Source organism: Helianthus annuus, chromosome 14 (genome assembly GCF_002127325.2).
Source record: "Helianthus annuus cultivar XRQ/B chromosome 14, HanXRQr2.0-SUNRISE, whole genome shotgun sequence".
Lineage (NCBI taxonomy): Eukaryota > Viridiplantae > Streptophyta > Magnoliopsida > Asterales > Asteraceae > Helianthus > Helianthus annuus.
In genome coordinates, this window is record NC_035446.2 from 49,471,785 (window position 1) to 49,491,413 (window position 19,629).

The following is a 19,629-nucleotide window of genomic DNA, read 5'->3' on the forward strand; positions in this document are numbered from 1 at the left end:
TAGTGTTCCCCAATGAACCTCACACTATATATATATATATATATATATATATATATATATATATATATATATATATATATATATATATATATATATATATATATATATATATATTCCATCAACGCATTGTACTACTGCTTTTTATCTTTATTTTTTTTCTTAGCAATTAATTATATTTCATTTTCTTTTTCGATTATTGTATTTCATTTTCTTTTTCCGGATCAACGTAGTGTGACAGTATATACTTTGTGGCATTTTGTTCAAAGTCAAAAAATATGTAAGCATTCTAGTTGTAAAAAATTAAAGGCCTTCTATTAAAAAAATCAAACTCGTGAAGTCACAAACAAACAAAATGTACATGGACTAAAAAAATGCAATGGATGATAGATTGGTTCATATAGAATATAACTTCAGGGTGAAATCACACACAAAAAAAAAATTGTTTAAAGTCAAACTCCATGGATGGCAATATTATAGTTAAAAAGGAATCCAACATTGTGGTGAATTCACAAACAAACTATTCAAAGTTGAAATATATGAACAAAAATCGATGGTAAATTCAGATGTCGCAAACATACAAAGTATTCTATTGGCTTTAATAAAATAGTGTTTCAATCAATCATCGAGATGAAAATATTTGTTTCGTGATCGAAGTAGATCTTTAAATTAGTGATGTCGATTCAATGGGATGGCGATTCAGTTTAGCAATGGGGGAACTGATTAGACTAAAACATCAGCAGGAAGTGATTGGTACATTTTAGGTGCACTCTTGTTTGTATTAACTATAATAAAAATGTACCGATGTTATTAGAAAATATATCAATTTGATCGGTTTTTATATTTTGTAGATTGAATAATAAAATGAGCTAAAGAGATTAATATTTAATGATTTAGTGATTAAGTTTCTAACTTGGTTTATAAATAAATGTTGAAATTAAATGGCAAATTAATTTCTCAAAGTCATTGAAGGTCATCACACTCTAAAACAAATTGAATCATGTATGAATATTGTTTTGTGATGTTACACATATCTCGAGAGTCAAAAGTGGAATTAAATGGAAATTATTGAGCTAGTGGAAAAAAGAGAAGTTGGGTGCACATGACAATGGACATCATCTATTTGGGCTGCATTTTAGGCCTACTAATCGAAAAGAAAAAGAAAATAAAGAGTAAGCACATAAAAAAAAGGGGGAGGAGAAAGGGACGCAGGGGTTACGGGTTCGGACGGAGGTCGCACAAAGGGCAGCCCTTGGTTGTTTGGAACAACATTCAAGAAGAAAAAAAAGATTTTGGGTGACGATCTTGAAACGTAATGCGCGGCTAATCTCTTAGGGTTTCACCCTGGTGTAGACTTTGTAAGAATTCTAGAGTTTCGATATTTTGTTTATGATTTAATTTGTGACTAGTTGTATTTAACCATTTAAAACTTATATCAATTGTCTTGCATTTGTATTGGATTCATAAATTGTTGAATGAGTTATTAAATTTGACTTTGTGAAATTAATATATGCAATTATGCCTTGCTATAGGTTAGGATTTACATGTTCTTGGTAACGAAGTGCAGTGCGGTCCATTGTCTATGACGTTGATATCTCTTGGCGCCTAAGCCACGTAATACTAAATCCGTTAATAATCAAATGCAACTAAATTAAGTCTAACGTGTAGAAACCCTAGGTCTTGTAGTTGTCGAACCGGGTGTGAACCTTGTTCCAAATTATTGTTTTACTCATTTTAGTTAATCATTTTTTTTTATAATTATTTTAAACAAACTTTGAAAAAAAATAGCAAACTTTATAATCAATTTGTACACTTGTTTGTAAATACTGCTAATCGAACAACTAGTGTGATACTGACCACATGCTCTTCGTGGATACGATACCCGACTTACCCTAGCTACCTAGGTTTAATTGGGTTTTTTACTGATCGGGACGACACGGTTCGATCAAATTTAGCGCCGTTGCCGGGGAGTGCGTGCGCTTTGTGTTTGGATTATTATTTGAATTTACGTGATTATCTGTTTAATTTGTTTAGTTTCTTTTTGTACTTTGTCTTTTTCCTTGTTACGCGGGTTGTGTTACTTGTGCAAATTACAGGTAGTGCATGCATACAAGGAATTCCGGGAGGACATCACCATTAGTCTACGAACCGGAAATTGAAAGAGTCGCAAGAAGGAACCTAGCAAGCCGGTTAGAAGCAACCCTTGTTTCTAACCAAGCCACCCGAACACCACAATTTACACCATCCATTGAAACCGATTCAATGGCAAACCAAAATTCCAACCAAAACCTCAATTACCCAAACCTCAATCAAAACTAATTCCAAACCCGAGGAAACTTCAACCCCGCCCAAAACGTCCAACCTATACCTCAAGACTAACCGGGTGGTAATAACAACTCTAGACCACCCACACCACCTTTCCGAAACCAAAATCTCAATAATACCTAAAGAACACCCCAACAACAAAACCTTCACCGACAAAACTCCTTACCCACTCAACTTGATGACCGGAATGTTAATTCCGATCGTAGAGGTAACCAAGATTGTGGCAATCCCGCGAGTGACGACCCGTTCTTTAATTTAGATGATTTGAGAAATGTTATCCCCGATGATGAGTCGTTTAGTGTTCCCGGTTACCAATCGCCGGAGCACGTGAGTATTCATTCGGAATACTCGGATGATGGGGGTAACTATGATGATTGGGTCGATGACGACGGTTGGGGGTATGTGAACCGGGGGAATGTCTACAACGCTAGAGGATTCGATGACGATGAATTTGGCTATCAAAATGCCAATTTCGTGGGGAATGACAATTACGGGTATGGGAATGTAAGAAATGATGGTTACGGAAATAAACGAAACCCACGAAACAACAATCAAAGGAACCGGAATGATGGGTTCTACAACAACAATAATAATGTGAACCATAACCGGATTCCTCGTTTTGTGGGAGGAGGTAATCAAGGTGGAAATCGAGGAGGTAATAGAGGAGGTGATCGAAGGGATAATCGAAGACCGGTTGATCAAGAAGTTAACGGCCCACATCGACGTCAACAACCTCCACGGGGAGTAAATGACCGTTTTAGGCCGGTGGCCACCGACAATGACTCACCAATTGTATGCGGAAGAAGAATGTTCGATTGTAAGCCCCATTATATCAACATACTTCCCCACTTCAATGGGAGGTCCAATGATGAACCATACACTCATTTGGCGGAGTTTTCGGCCATATGTAGCACTATTGGGGGGCATGATTTTGCATTGGAAGAGGTCAAGCTTCGGTTATTTCAGTTTTCGCTAAAGGATAAGGCGAAACAACAGTTCCTTACACTTCCGGCGAATAGTATTCGGACATGGGCGAGATGCAACAAGTCTTCCTTGACGAGTATTACTCGATGGCAAAGACCGATGATGCTAGAGATGAAATTAGGTCTTTCCGCCAACTCTCAAGTGAACCATTGCATGAAGCTTTCACAAGGTACAAGGAATTGATTCGGAAGTGCCCACATCATCAAATAGAAAAGTGGGAGTTGGTTAAATGCTTTGTGAGAGGGTTGGATGACGAAACATGGAATCACCTCGAGTCAACAAGCAATGGAACATTGTTGAGTAACCACGAAGATGACGATTGGGATTTCCTTGAGCGTATGAGCAAGCGGTCAAAGTCAAAGGAGTCGGCCGATCGAGCAAAAAAACATCCCGTTTCCCGGTCACTTCCCGATCTTGACTCTAACTCTAAGGATCGGATTTCTACTTTAGAACGGGAGTTGGCTCGTATGAAGTGGAAGGAGGTGAGTGCAGTGCAATTTGCGGTTTGTGAAGATTGTAGGGAGATTGGTCATCGGACCGATCAATGTCAAACGGGATCGGGTGACTACACCGAAGAGGTAAATCAAGTGTTCGGTGATAGAAAGAACAATGATATGAATTCGAACACTTATCATCCCGGATTAAGAAATCATCCCAACTTCCGATATGGGAATGCTGCAAATTAAATGAACCCGAATTTTCAACCGGGTAACCAAAGCGGGTCATAATATCAAAATCGTTAAGGTGGTAATCAAGGGGGTTACCAACGCAATTACAACCAAGGGTACCAAGGTCGAGACAATAATTATCAAGGTGGGTATCAAAGGAATTACAACAACCAAGGCGGTAATGGAAGTGGGTCGAACAATCAAGGGGGTGGTAGTGATTTAAATGCAAAGATGGACGCAATGCTTTCAATGATGCAAAAGTCAAAGAAAGAGAATGAGATTCAGGACAAATCGCATGAAGCATTGGCAAAGCAAGTGGGCCAACTTGCGGAGGAAATGGCTCAAATGAGGGGGAGCATGGGAAAGCTTCCAAGTGACACCACGTTGAACCCTAAGCGCCAAGGGTCAAGCTCAAAGAACACACGTTAGGTACCAATAAATAAAATAACTTTACGTAGTGGTCGAGTCATGGATAATGGTGTCAAAACACCATCACCCCAGTTTGTTGAAGGGGTGGTGGCAGATGCTAGTGATGAAGAGTATGAGGATGGTCAAACGGGTCAAAACAAAAATGATTTAAAAATTAATAATAACATACCCGTTGTGACCATCCCTGTCCCTAAGGCTAAGGAAAAGGGTGTGAAGGCTAATACCGCCCCTTATCCCGAAGCATTGAAGGGACCCGTGAATAAGGTTGTAAACAAAAGAGGTCCACAACAAGAAGAGTTGTTGGAAGTTTTCAAACAAGTAAAAATTAATTTACCTCTTTTGGATGCAATCAAACAAGTACCGTCTTATGCTAAGTACTTGAAAGAATTGTGTACCCAAAAACGAACTCATAAATTCCCCAAAAAAAAAACTAGATTTAACCGAAAATGTGAGTTCGATTCTTTCGGGTGCACTTCCACCTAAGCTCCAAGATCCGGGTGCACCTATCATTTCAATTCAAGTAGGCGATTTTAAAATCAACCGGGCACTTTTAGATCTTGGAGCTAGTGTGAGCATTCTACCAGGTAGTTTATATGACCAATACGAGTTTGGTCCACTTCAATCGTCAAACACCACCGTGGTGTTAGCCGATTTGACACCCAAACTACCCCGTGCAATTGTCTCGGATGTGATAGTAAAAATAGAGGATTTTTACTATCCGGTGGACTTTTTAGTACTTGATTATGTGGCCAAGGACCCAACCAAGCAACCTACGGTGATTTTGGGTCGACCGTTCCTAGCAACCGCGAATTCTCAAATTGATTGCAAAACGGGAACGGTTGACATGACATTTGGAAACCGAAGGTTGAGGTTGCATGTTTTTTCGGGATTGACGACTCCTTCAATCGACGATGACTGCTATATGGCAGACATTGTTGACAGGTGTATACCTCTTTGTGACACGATTGTAGATGAGGAAAACACAATGGAGGATTGTTCTATGTTTGACAGGTCACAGATGGAGATGAATCGGAGCATAGACGAGGAGGTGAAGAGTTTGGAGGCACTTTCGGTAAAAGAAGGGAGACCGATGTGCATGCACCAAGTGGAGAGCTTACCGGAAACCATTGACACGAATTTGAAACCGTCATTGGTGGAGCCGCTGGAAGTGGAGTTGAAGGTGTTGCCAAAGCATCTTAAGTATGCTTATGTTGGTGAAGGCAACACGCTCCTGGTCATTATTGCATCAAGCTTAACCGAGGAGCAAGAAAAGAGATTGATGAAGTTATTGGTCACCAATCGGGCGGCCATTGGGTGGACCATAGCGGATTTGAAGGGTATTAGTCCCTCAATTGTGATGCACAAGATCATCACTGATGACACCATAACACCTGCCCATGATGCACAAAGAAGGTTAAATCCAAACATGCGGGAAGTTGTCAAAAAGGAGGTGTTAAAGTGGCTTGATGCGGGTATTGTTTACCCTATCTCTGATAGCCAATGGGTGAGTCCGACACAAACCGTCCCAAAGAAAGTAGGTATACAAGTCGTCAAAAATGACGTGGGTGAGGAGGTAGTTACCCGGCCGGTAACCGGGTGGCGTATTTGCATTGATTATAGGAAGTTGAATACCACAACTTCTAAATATCATTTTCCCTTACCATTCATTGATCAAAATGTGGAAAATTAGCCGGACAAAAATTTTATTGTTTCTTGGATGGGTATTCCGGATACAATCAAATTGCTATTCATCCGGAAGATCAACAAAAGACCACTTTTACATGTCCTTATGGCACCTTTGCATTTAGGCGAATGCCATTTGGATTATGTAATGCCCCCGTCACCTTTCAAAGGTGTATGATGAGTATCTTTTCGGATATGGTGGGGGAGTCTTTGGAAATCTTCATGGATGATTTTTCCATTTTTGGGTCATCATTTGAAACTTGCTTAGACCAATTAGAAAAAGTGTTGAAATGATGTGTTGAAACTAATTTGGTCTTGAGTTGGGAGAAGAGCCATTTTATGGTTCAAGAGGGGGTAGTGTTGGGGCATGTGGTGTCAAGTCGTGGGATAGAGGTAGATCATGCAAAAATTAAAGTAATTTCTACACTACCATATCCCACGAGTGTTAAAGGCATCAGGTCGTTTTTAGGACATGCGGGTTTTTATAGAAGGTTTATTAAGGGGTTTAGTGATATTTCAAAACCATTATGTAACCTTTTGTTAAAAGATATTTCGTTTGTTTTTGATGAAAATTGTAAAAATGCCTTTGATGTTTTGAAACAAAAGTTGGTTGAGGCCCCAATCTTGCAATCACCGAATTGGTCGCTACCATTCGAAATTATGTGTGCTGCAAGTGATTATGCGGTGGAGGCCATGTTGGGTCAACGAGTAGACAAGAAACCGGTTGTCATATACTACGCAAGTAAGACTCTCTCGGATGCACAATTAAATTACACAACTACCGAGAAAGAGCTACTTGCGGTGGTATATGCGTTGGATAAATTTCGTGCTTATATATGGGGTAATAAGGTCATTGTGTATTCTGACCATTCTGCAGTTAGGTATCTCATGGACAAGAAGGATGCAAAGCCGAGATTAATCCGATGGGTTCTTTTGCTACAAGAATTTGACTTAGAGATTCGAGACAAAAAAGGAAGTGAGAATGTGGTTGCGGAACATTTGTCTCGATTGGTAGTGGAGGAGGATTCTTCTCGTGTAGAGATTAACGAGAACTTCCCAGATGAGCAAACTTTAAAGATTTCAATATTACCGTGGTATGCTAATATTGTTAACTATTTGGTTACAGGTGATTTGCCAGCTCATTGGGATAGAAGGAAGAGGTTGCACTTCCTTTCTGAAATCAAGTACTACACGTTGGAAGAACCGGACTTATTCAAGATATGTCCGGATCAAATCGTTCGAAGATGCATACCCGATGAGGAGATTCCTAGTGTCTTGATGCACTTGCATTCATTTGCTTATGGGGGCCATTTCAATGGTCACAAAACCGGGCACAAAGTGCTCAATAGTGGTCTTTATTGGCCGACTATTTTTAAGGATGCTTTTAATTTCGCTAAAAACTGTGTTGAGTGTCAAAAGTTAGGGGGTATTTCTGTAACACCTCGGAATTTTGTGTCCAATAAATAAATGACACGTGTCGCATACGACAAAAGTATTGTAAACCCGGATGTAATTAAAATGTACGGTAGGATTTTTGAACATGTTGACATGTTAATTTTTACCTCTGAGCGACTTCTTCATTATAAATCCCAAGACCCTAAGCATAATTAATAAGCATCTAATATGTCTTAATCCGGTAATTACTATTAACCAAGGATGTCCAAATTGCTAATTTGGATCCTAAGAAAATAATACAATACAAATAATTGTTCATAAAACCCATCCTTATGCAAACCCATGATACATTGTGATAACTGATCAAGCATGGGTTAAAGGCATGGTATTGATAATTCATGGCCAGAAATCATGCATTGACAGTTGTCTGTTCAATGCATGAAAGGTTAAATTTTTTTGCCACTGACAAGCGCTTACGGACCGTAAGGGTCCTGCCTTACAGATCGTAAGGTGCGAAAGGGTAAAACGTATTCTCTGTAAAAGGCTTACGGACCGCAATGGCCATGCCATACGGTCCGTAAGCGACGCCCAGCGACAGAAAGTTGGCTGTTGGCTGTTGTAAACGGTAAATCATTAATGTAAAGATTTTCTAGAGATATGGGTGACCCCTAATCATCTCCTAGCACTAAGGGACAGTTGTTGATCATCAAGGAGCACTTGTAGGCCTTGTTGTGATGATCTTAATGATCTACATTGCCTATAAAAGGCCACATTGTGCAACAAGTTCCTCACACCTCATTTCTGCCTTCTTGATCACATCTGGAGCTCAAGAACACTCTCTACTCATCTCTTGTCTTGCATAAGACTTCAGTAAGTGTGCTTAACCCTTTCTTAGTTTGTTTTTGCTTAGTTTTTACTTAAAAGTCAATCCGTCGTAATTAACGGTTGGCTTAACGGCTCATCACAAATGGTCCAGTGATTTGTCGAATCAAATATAGTTATATGATGGTAATCATGTGGGCTTTAAACCCCTAAAAGGGCACCCTCTGATTCCCACTCTAACTAGTCCGAATGTCGAGTCAAACGTGCTTAGAAAAAGTCAACAGAAATGCTATTTTGCGATTCCATGCATAATCTGTAATGTAGGTGATATGTAACCTGTTTAAACACTCATAAAACATGATAATAAGTATATTAACTAGTCTAAGCTTGTTTGATCCGACCATTTACTGTTTTGACCCGGTTCGGAGCCGAAAGTCGCAAAAGCTTTGACTTTTGCTTTGACTTCAGTTCTGACCCGTTAAAGTATGATTTAGATATGCCTTAGGACTCTCTTAGGACCAGGTTACATGATGGTATAACCCTCTGTGACCGGTTCGTTGTTTGTCCGAGTCTTTTACACCTTTCCGTTAAATGCTTAAAAGTTGACCGTAACGCCCTTTTTAAATTAAAACGAGAATTTCGGACATGTGAAAGAACCATAACCTTAGTTACTGATTTCTAAGCATGTCCCTAAAATTTCACGTCAATCCGAGGTCCAGAATAGGAGTTATGCTAAATAGCGCAAATTGCGGAAACTTTAGTAATTTAATAGCGCAATTAGCATAACGCCTATCTAAACCCATATTTCGACACCAAACCTATTACACACTGTTGTAAAATAATATTTTAGGATTTTTGAAGATTTTTAGTTATTTTTAACCTGCTCATAACCTGCGGTTATGGCATCGGTTCGGTAATTACCGAATATACCCTTTTCGGCCATAACTTGAGTTCTACAAGGTCTTTTGACCCGATTCCAGTTGCCACTGACTTTAAATAATAAATAAAGTATTTTAGACTTTATAAACTATTCGGGAAACTCAGATTTCTTGTAGAACTCAGAAACCTCTTTTATAATCTTTAAAAAGACCGAAATACCCCTACGGGGCATAATATGAACTTAAACTCGTTACGGGCATTATGGAAAGTATCCTACTGATATCACAACCTCTTTAAAGTATATTGACTTAGGAAACAAGTGTAGGACTCTTACGGTTACCCGTTGCGCCTTTTGCGCGCACGGTTCGGCTTATGTAACTAGTTTATATAAACTAAGCCGAAACGGGTCAAACCATGTTGTTTTGACCCCAAGATCTAGAGTGTGATTATTATACCCATATAAACCAAAGTCTTCAAACTTGTTGGGTCAAAATCACATTCCATTCCCGGTTTTCGCCTTTCACGCGATTAAACCGTAACTATCCGTTGAAACTGACCGGTCTAAGCTACGGCTAAATTAAAGACCCGTTAGGATTCTAATAGGTTAATTTAAACCTTTGTTCCAGATTAGGAGACCAGTAAAAGCTATCTGCAGTTTATTTCGATTAAGGATTTATACTTGCAAAGGTAAATAGTTTTGACTTATTTTCCGTTATACGGGCTTGGGTTACGGTATATAGTATACCGCTTGATCGGGCATCAAATTCTCCACCGATTGAGTGGGTAATTGAATAAATTTGATCGGCTCGTTTAAATAGTCTTGTTACTTAAAAGCCTTTGGGGGGGTTAATGACCATGTCCCGGATATCCCTGGCATCATTTTACGAAATGGCCACGACCTAAGCGCGGAGTGTAGGCGTACACTCGTCAGTGCATAAATAGTCGTTGTGGTGTGTCTATTGATCTTTAACCCGGACTTGATCCGGGCTACTGAACGCAAAAGGAACATGTAATTCGTTCACAAGATTATATATTTAAATAATTCTCCCAAGTTATAAAAGAGTTTGTGCCTTGTGCATTCAAATCAATTTTAATAAACATTTTTCAAAAGTGTCGGTTGAATGTATTTACCAGTGTAAACTGACGTATTTTCCCAAAAATACTAAATGCAGGTACTATGCGTAATTGGCTGGATATTCTCCTTAGCATCATAAAGAGTCTCGCAAGCTTAAGATGCCTATGTCTGTTGAACAACACCTATATTTTTATTTGATCCCCTGTGGATACTTTTTCGACTATTCGTAATACATTTGATATTACGAACAGTGGTTGAAATATAATTATCTTTATGCTTCCGCTGTGCATTCATATATTGTGTGGTTTGACTATATTGTTGCCAACTACGTCACGGTAATCCCCCACCGGGCCCACCGGTGAGACACGTGGAAATCGGGGTGTGACAATTTCTAAAAGGAATGAGATGCCATGCAACCGATCCTTATTGTAGATATTTTGTATGTGTGGGGGATCGATTTCATGGGCCCATTCCCTAATTCGCATGGCAACTTATACATCTTGGTGGCGGTCGATTATGTATCTAAGTGAGTCGAAGCGATTGCCACCAAGACGAATGACCATACCGTCGTTTGCAACTTTGTACAAACAAACATAAATTCTAGATTTGGGATTCCTCGAGTGATCATTAGTGATGGGGGATCTCACTTTAAGAATTTTAACTTTGGCAAACTCTTGAAACGGTATGGCGTTGACCATGGAATTGCTACCCTCTATCACCCACAAACCAGTGGTCAAGTGGAAGTTTCCAACAGACAAATAAAGGAAATTTTGCAAAAGACCGTTCGACCGGACCGAAAGGATTGGTCGACGAAGTTGAATGATGCTTTATGGGCTTATAGAACGGCTCATAAAACCCCTATTGGAACTACACCATACCGCTTGGTTTATGGGAGAAATTGTCATTTACCGTTGAGCTTGTACATCGTGCTTGGTAGGCCATTAAAGAGGTTAATATGAAATATGACGATGCAGGCAAGGAGCAAAAGTTAAAACTTTACGAGTTGGAGGAGCTTCGGGAAGAAGCGTATGAGTGTGCTTCAAAATATAAAGATGATATGAAGAGGGCACATGACACGAAGTTGAAGCCGAAGGAGTTTAAATTGGGTCAAAAGGTTTGGCTCTAAAATTCAAGGCTAAAATACTTTCCCGGAAAACTCAAGAGTAAATGGATGGGCCCGTACGTGATTACACGGGTCGGGAAGCTTGTAGATGTTACAATCAAAGACCCGAAGGATGGGTCGAAGCAAACGGCTAATGGGCATCTCCTTAAAGCATTCCTTGACGGTAACGAAGATAAAAAGGATGAGAATGTGGAGTTGGTGAACTTCGTGGTAAGTGTGCCAACCTATGAGGTCAATTGAAAGGACCGGTAATGAGTTTGTAGAGTTTTGTATAATTTATTTAATTGTGTGAGTGTTTTTTTATAATCATCTTCGTTCGTACTAACCTCCGTTGATTGTGTGAAGTCCAAACATCACAAACGGGTCATGAAGACAAGAAGGTATGTATCTTAGACTTATTTTTGTGTATTAGGGACAATACACGATTTTTCTGGGGGTGGTAGAACCGTAAACGGGTTGTTTGTTTTTAAATTTTAAATTATAAAAAATCACAAAAAGATTTTTATTATTTTTTAGGATTTTTATTTGTATATAGTTCTTTTATAAAAAATTTATAATTTTCCTCATATTTTCCTATAAAAAAAGTTGAAAATTGAAAAAATAAAAATGAAACATAGGAATACCGTCGCCGACGGTACACTTCGGCGTCGCCTACGGGCTCTAGAAAGCAACGTCGGCACAAAAGTGGCGTAGGCAAGGAGATAGGCCGTCGCCACTACCCACATTTTTTCCGCACCGTCGCCGACGGGTCCTCAAAGTCCAGCCGACGCAGATTTCGATTTAAGTTCAGAATTCGAACCAAACTTCACCCAAGCCACATTTTAACCACAAAATTCGACCAGGGGGACCCTCATCTGATACACAACCCTTAGATTATCACAAATCCTCTGCATTCATTACTCTATCTCTCCTTTCACTTCATCTTCCTCATAAAAACTTCAAGAACCCTAATCTTTTCTTTTCTCATAACTTCTTCAAATCTCCACCAAATCACACGATTTTTGAGTTTATCTTGGGTAAATTTTCGAGAAGAACAAAACCCCTATAACAGTTTTCATCAATTCTTGCTTGATTGCAAGATTTCTTAAGTCAAAAGTTCGGGTTTTTGAGAGGGTGTTCATCAAGTTTCTTGCATTGCATCTTTTCTTAGTTTTTCTTGTTCATCTACATCAAAGGTATGGAATTTCATTAAATTTATGCATGATTATCATATGAATTGTTGATTTCTTCCGAAATTTTAAGCTTATTGTTTAAGAGTAGGTTGTTTATCATAATGTATGATGTTCTAGCATGAATTTAAGGATGATTACTTGATTTGGTTAAGATTTGAACATGCTCTAGTCTTAGTGAGGTGATTACACTAGATTTTGGCATGATTGAACATAGTAATGATGGTGAAAATTGTTGAATCATAAGAAATTGTGAATAAACATGTTAAATTGATATGTAGATGGTAAAATATGCGACTTTGGAAGTTTAAAAAGGCGAATTTGCATCTAGTTATTAATTGAAATGCAACATCACATATTATGTTCAAAGTTTGAGATTGTTTTGATGATTGGGGTGTACTAATTGTTCTTTTGTCTTTTGATTGTAGCTATGTTTGGAGGAAGAAAGAGATCTAAAACTTCCAGACAGGGTTCGTCCTCTGGAGCCGGTTCAGGCTCGGGTCACTATCAGAGACGATGGGAGCAATTAAGTAATGTGGAAGAAGGTGACGGGCAATTATATCGACAGGATTGGAACTGGGAAGAGTTCAAAAATAGTCGATCGGCCTCAGCATGGAAAGACGACAAGAAAAAGGCTCTTTCCCGGTACAACAACAAGAGGTTAGAGGCAAAAATGTGGAAGTGGAAAATGGTCACGGGTGTGTCAACTTCTGTACCCGAGAGAGTAGTGTGTGAACGTGCGGTTAATGTTGAGGAATTCCGCACAATTGGCATAACTCAAAGGTATGAGGAGCTCGGGTGGGAATGAGTATTGGATTGGTGTGAGGATATCACCTCACGGGTCTATCTAGCTGCAATTTGTGAATGGTTGTCAACTTTGAGGTTTGAAAACTCTGACGGGCCGGCTCCTACATGGCAGTTAATTGGCAACATCGGCAAGAATCAAATGATTATGTCATTCGAACATATGAATGCCATTGCTAGATTTGATTCATTGGGGGTCGAAGCATACGATTATTATGGTTATGATCATTTTTGGATAACAAAACAAACACTGCTAATCCGGATCAAATGTTAGCGTCTGTGTTGCCAGGTTCTGGAGGTGCGGGGGAATCTAGGAACGATTTGTCCTTGGAGGGTAGAATATTACAAGGCATTTCGTTGGAAAATGTAATGGTGCGGTTCGGAGACCGCTGGACAGTGAAGGCACCCGACTGCCAGGTTTTACACGCTTTGTTGTATGGGACGCCAAGGTTGTCATGGCGTCAAATTGTGATGATAAACACGTGGGACACAAGGGAGTCGTGCAAACGGAAAATGATCCCCTATGTGCGGTTAATCAGCGTGATGATTTTACAACAAAACGCCTTGCCCCATGAATCGCTATCGGTTTCTAAACCCATTGATCAGTTTAACCTTGCTTCAATGAAGCGACACTGGAAAATCACGGTTAAAGTCTTTGGTCATCTTCATACAGTGGAGGATGATCAAGGAAACAGTTATAGGTACACTGATCCGCGCGAGGCCGAAGAGGGTGGTCATGATGAGGAGATGGTTGATGAGGAAGATGAGACTGAGCCTGCCGGTCCACGGGGACCAAGGCAGAGGTATAGGCGGCAACATCGGGAAATTTTTGCCGATGTGGCAAATTTTGTGAATCAGCGCCGGGGGCCATCCTACAAGGATTTTAACCGCGGTCAACAGGCGGTTTATGATAATGTGTCGGTAGGTATAGGAGAAAGAAGGGAGTATGAGGTGAGAAGGAAGACATGGGAGGAGATGCACGGGGCCCAGATGCAGGAACAGTGGGCCCTCTAAGCGGCCAATCGGGAAAGGATAGACAAGTACATGGAAGAGCAGCAAATGTTCCAAGCTCTGCAAAGATAGCAGATGGAACATTCGGTACAAATGCAGGAGGAAAAGACGTGTCACACCCCCAAAATCCACACGCGGAGTATCACCGCTTGGGAGCGTGACTGACCAGGATCAAGCCACCAATCATATTGAACATGCATTTAATATTAAGTAAAATAACTGAAAACCATCCATTCAATACAAAAGGTGATCACACAAATCATCGTTTCAAAATGTAGCGGAAGCATAGTAAATAAACCAGTAGTAGTTAACAGTTTTAAGTGTCATAATAGCTCAACCGAAAAGCCACGATCCTTGTCCACAACGACCCGCTTCTCCAGTGCAAGCTCCAAGTACCTAACGATCTGCAAGGCATGTAACAGAATGATCAACAAACTAGTTGAGCGAGTTCACAGAAAGTAAATGCGTAATAGTAAGTTCATTTGTAACAGGTGGCTCTACTGGGCCGATTGTATGTTCTATTGGTGGTGGTGTTCCACGTTACTGGTGGTGGTGTTCCACGTTACTGGTGGTGGTGTTCCACGTTACTGGTGGTGGTGTTCCACGTTACTGGTGGTGGTGTTCCACGTTACTGGTGGTGGTGTTCCACGTTGTATAACCACTAAACTACTCGTAACTATAGGTATCCTTCACAACCGAGGATAGTAAAGTGGTAGTCTAGTCATAGTGTCAATAGAGTATCTAATCAACCTTTCAATACCATTCCCAACACCCCGGGAATCCCATGCCTTGGTAAGAGTGTGAACTCACCTTGGTTTGCTCGGTATGCTAGGTTATGCACTCACAAGAATTTAATCACGTCCTATTGTATGCACGTATAACAAATCAGTTCATGTTCGCAATGACACGCATGCAATTTAATGTTCACATAGCAGTCAGTTTGCATATCAGCACCACACGTATTATTGCACGTATACAAATGTTAACGTTCATCAAGCATGGCATGCCAAATAAATCAAGCATATAATTCCATCTTTCAAAGTAGGTTCATAAATCCCTAGTATCTTTCGAATCCAACTATTATCTTTCGACAACAGTTATCACAATTATCCTTCGGACCGAATGTTATGTTTCGGACCAATGTCATCTTTCGGTCAAAGCTATCTTTCGGTCCAAACTATCTTTCGGTCAAAGTTATGGTTCGGTCCAAACTATCTTTCGGTCAACCTAATTATGTTTCGGTCAATGCTAACCTTCGGTCAATGCCATCCTTCGGTCAATGTTACTATGATTCGAAGGATAGGCATCTTTCGGTTCACAGCAACCATGTTTCGGATAACAAGTATCTTTCGGCATATTGGTTATCCTTCGATAAATAACAGTTACATTTTATTCAAGTTTCCAAGTTTATCCGATTATCAATTAACACAAATTTTACAAATCAGTTAACATCAACAAGATCAAACAAGCATGATTCCCATGTTTATCAAGAACCCTAATCTGAATAACAAGATCATTCAAACTATCCAATTTACACCTAGGTGCCGATTACATAAACATGTTCGATCACAATATTCGGCCGATAATAAACCTGATTAACATAAACATCTTAACGACTATGACAATTCAATTCGTATATTATCCGATCATCGTGCAAATAATGTCCGGTTCTAACAACATATTGCAATACTAACATACACATCCGGTTATCATAGCCGGTCCACAAAACATTATCATTGAACATCATCAAAACAGATCCGATTAACATATGAACAATATATTGCAAGACAATTTATTAATCATGAAATCAAAGCATCATAAACAACATCACACACTAACCGGAAATCTGGATTACGGAATGAAATCCTTCGAACAGAGAGTAGGTCTGCTATATGCCGTCACACACACACAAGGGAACTAGGGTTTTCGAAACTACTGCCGGTTTACATGCATCACGTATATAAATCGTTTCACAGGAATGGGCCAAGCCCATTAGAAAGGCTGGGCCGAAAGATGTCGAAGGATAGAATCCTTGGTCGAAGGATATGTTTCGAGATCCTTCGAACCGAATGTTGATCCTTCGAATCGAAGGATATCTTTCGTGGTCCTTCGAATCCTTCGAACTGTATGTTTCGTGATCTAGACCAAGTGTTGCAATAAAAATTCTAATATTATTTTCTACCATAGCAAGTAATCACATATAAGCAAAACGACAATACGTTTCATTAAAACACAACGCGTACAATTTCAAGTCCACAATCCAAACAACTAAACAGTCAAAGTCAACGCGCATTTAATGCGAAAGTGAAAGTCAGAAACTCAAGTTGTCACATTATCCCCAACTTAAAAGAAATTTCGTCCCGAAATTTGGTACGCACTCACTGAGGAAGCTAGGTAAGTTACATCGTTCACTGGTTTTCCTGGGGTGTCACATCATCCCCCCGTTGATTTGGAATTTCGTCCCGAAATTCAGTAGTAGTAGCTTCAGCCTCAGAAGTAGATGCATTGGTTTCGAATAACTGGGGATACTTTTCTTTCATCTGATCTTCGCGTTCCCAGGTATACTCTGGACCACGCTGGGAGTTCCAACGAACTCGAACAAGAGGGATTCTCTTGTGCTTGAGGACCTTAACATCCCGGTCCGTGATTTCAACAGGTTCCTCGACGAACTGCAACCGCTCGTCGATAGTGAGTTCCTTAAAAGGAACTATAAGGGTTTCATCTGATAAACATTTCTTCAGATTCGACACATGAAATACATTGTGAACTGCACCGAGTTCAGGAGGTAGGTTTAATCTGTAGGCTACCTTGCCAATCTTTTCTAAGATTTCGAATGGTCCGACGTACCGCGGATTCAGTTTGCCTCGTTTACCAAATCGAACCACACCCTTCCAGGGTGAAACTTTCAATAAAACCCGGTCCCCGACCTCAAATTCCAATGGCTTTCTACGCTTGTCCGCGTAGGCTTTCTGACGGTCGCGTGCTGCCGCCATGCGTTGTCGTATCTGTGCAATCTTTTCTGTGGCGTCCACTACAATCTCTGGACCCGTAATTTGACTATCCCCCACCTCTGCCCAACAGAGAGGTGACCGGCATTTACGTCCGTACAATGCCTCGAATGGAGCGGCTTGAATGCTGGTATGGTAACTGTTATTGTACGAGAACTCCACCAAAGGGAGGTGCTTTTCCCAGCCGTTGCCGAAATCGATAACACACGCTCGAAGCATGTCTTCTAGAGTTTGAATAGTTCGCTCAGACTGCCCATCCGTCTGAGGATGATATGCTGTGCTCATGTCTAACCGTGAGCCGAAGGATTTGTGCATCGCTTGCCAAAGCTCTGACGTGAATCGTGCATCGCGATCCGAAATAATAGAGGTGGGCACCCCGTGCCTCGAAACAACTTCTTTCAAGTAAATGTCTGCTAAAGTAGAAAACTTATCCGTTTCTTTGATAGCCAAGAAGTGAGCAGACTTTGTGAGTCGATCAACGATCACCCAAATAGTGTCATTCCCACGCTGGGATCTAGGTAAGCCCGTAACGAAATCCATGGAAATTTCTTCCCATTTCCACTGCGGTATCTTGGGCTGCTGAAGTAGACCAGCTGGTTTCTGATATTCAACCTTGACTCTCGCACAGGTTAAGCATTTTCCAACGTACGTAGCGATGTGAGCCTTCATACTAGGCCACCATTAAGTAGTGCTGATGTCGTGGTACATTTTATCCGACCCTGGATGTACCGAATAGCGAGACTTGTGAGCTTCATCCATTACAAGCTCGCGTAAACCGCCATAATGTGGGACCCAAATACGCCCCGTTACATAGTAGGCGCCGTCTTCCTTTTGTTCCATGCGTTGCCTTGAGCCGCGTAAGGCTTCAGCTTTGACGTTTTCGGGTTTCAGTGCTTCTAACTGAGCAGCTCGTATATGTGCAGGAAGACTGGACTGAATAGTAAGCTGTAGCGCTCGCACGCGCTTAGGTAGAGTGTCTTTCCGACTGAGGGCATCAGCCACAACATTGGCCTTGCCTGGATGATACTTGATGGCGCATTCGTAGTCGTTCAGAAGTTCAACCCATCTCCGTTGACGCATATTCAAATCCTTTTGCTTAAGAATATGCTCGAGACTCCTGTGATCGGTGTAAATCGTGCACCTGGTACCGTACAGGTAGTGTCGCCATATCTTAAGCGCGAAAACAACAGCTCCCAGCTCTAAATCGTGCGTCGTATAATTCCGTTCATGAACCTTGAGTTGCCGAGAGGCGTATGCAATAACTTTATCCCGCTGCATCAATACGCAACCAAGCCCCTGTATCGATGCGTCACAATAAACCACGAAGTCATCTGTGCCCTCTGGCAATGAGAGAATAGGTGCGCTGCAAAGCCTATCCTTTAAGTACTGAAAAGCGGTCTCTTGCGTATTACCCCATCTGTAAACGACACCTTTTTGTGTTAACATAGTGAGCGGCTGCGCGATCTTTGAGAAGTCTTTAATAAATCGCCTGTAGTAACCTGCCAAACCCAAGAATTGGCGTATTTCTGTCGGTGTACGTGGTGCTGGCCAGTTTCTGATCGAATCAACCTTGGATGGATCAACATGAATCCCATCCTTGTTCACCACATGGCCTAAGAAGTGGACTTCACGAAGCCAGAAGTCGCATTTTGAAAACTTTGCGTACAGTTGCTCCTTTCGAAGAAGTTCCAAGATAAGGCGTAAGTGCTGCTCGTGCTCCTCCTGACTCTTGGAGTAGATCAAAATGTCGTCGATGAAGACGATAACAAACTTATCAAGATAAGGTTTGCACACCCTGTTCATGAGATCCATGAAGACTGCAGGCGCGTTCGTAAGCCCGAACGGCATGACAAGAAACTCGTAATGACCGTAGCGAGTTCTGAAAGCGGTTTTGGAGACGTCCTCATCCCGGACTCTCAGCTGATGATACCCTGACCTTAAATCAATCTTGGAATAGTAACACGACCCTTGCAACTGGTCGAATAGGTCATCTATGCGTGGAAGAGGATAACGGTTCTTCACCGTCACCTTGTTGAGTTCACGGTAGTCGATGCACATCCTGAACGTACCGTCTTTCTTCTTTACAAATAACACTGGAGCTCCCCAAGGCGAAGAGCTTGGACGAATAAAGCCCTTTTCCAAGAGCTCTTGTAGCTGCTTCGACAGTTCTTCCAGTTCGGTTGGAGCTAAACGATACGGTGCGCGGGCTATTGGTGCTGCTCCAGGAGCTAACTCAATCTAAAACTCGACTTGACGA